Source organism: Papaver somniferum, chromosome 5, assembly GCF_003573695.1.
Source record: "Papaver somniferum cultivar HN1 chromosome 5, ASM357369v1, whole genome shotgun sequence".
NCBI classification, from domain to species: Eukaryota; Viridiplantae; Streptophyta; class Magnoliopsida; order Ranunculales; family Papaveraceae; genus Papaver; species Papaver somniferum.
Genome location: NC_039362.1, coordinates 189,767,672 through 189,768,521, shown reverse-complemented (window position 1 = coordinate 189,768,521; position 850 = coordinate 189,767,672). Strand labels below are relative to the sequence as shown.

The following is an 850-nucleotide window of genomic DNA, read 5'->3' as shown; positions in this document are numbered from 1 at the left end:
GGCTAAAAAAAAAAAAAAAAAAAAAGAATTGCTTTTAATTTCAAAAACCAAATTTTTGCTCCCCATCTTTAAAAACCAAAATGGGCTTTGCCCCTTGCCTTTAAAAACCAAATTTTCATCAACCAAATAGTGGGCTTTGTGTCACACTAGTTTCCTTTTTTTCAAATATGGGTCAACCTCATGCTCTCCATGAATACATGTTTCCCACAATAAAAACTCCATTATCATGTATTGTTTTACCTCAAACCGATAACTTTTTTAAAATAAATGCAAGCATGATACAAATACTTCCTTTATTTCGAGGGTTCGATTCTGAGAACCCCTATACTCATGTAAGAGAGTTTGAACAAATTTGTCGGAATATGCAACCTGATCATATGTCCAAAGACTCTCTGAAATTGCGTTTGTTTACATTTTCTCTAAAGGAAAGGGCCAAAACATGGTTTTACGGTTTGAGACCACAATCAATCAACACTTGGGACCAACTCACAGATCTATTTTTTAAAAAATTCTTTCCACATCATAGGACCATCGCTATTCGTCAAAATATCAATTGTTTTGTCCAGTTGGATGAGGAAACTGTTTTTGACTATTTTGAACGTTTTAATGATTTGTTGAGCGAATGTCCACACCATGGATTTGAGAAGTGGAGACTTGTCGCTATCCTCTATGAGGGACTAGACTTTAAATCTCGAGTCATGGTTGAGTGTATGTGTAATGGTGAATTTCTTGATAAAACTGTGGACGATGCATGGAAATTTTTAGCTGAGATTGCAGAGAAAACCCGTCAATGAGAATCCATTAGGGAAACTGAGACACTGCCACATGATATAGGTGATAATGAATTGAA

General features: G+C 35.3%; 1 non-coding gene across 1 annotated transcript; it reads right to left on the bottom strand.

Annotated features, from left to right (window-relative positions):
* Positions 1-536: 536 nt before the first annotated feature.
* On the bottom strand, positions 537-640 carry LOC113284894. The gene has a single exon (XR_003328421.1). It is a non-coding gene; the product is annotated as a small nucleolar RNA R71 (small nucleolar RNA).
* Positions 641-850: the final 210 nt, after the last annotated feature.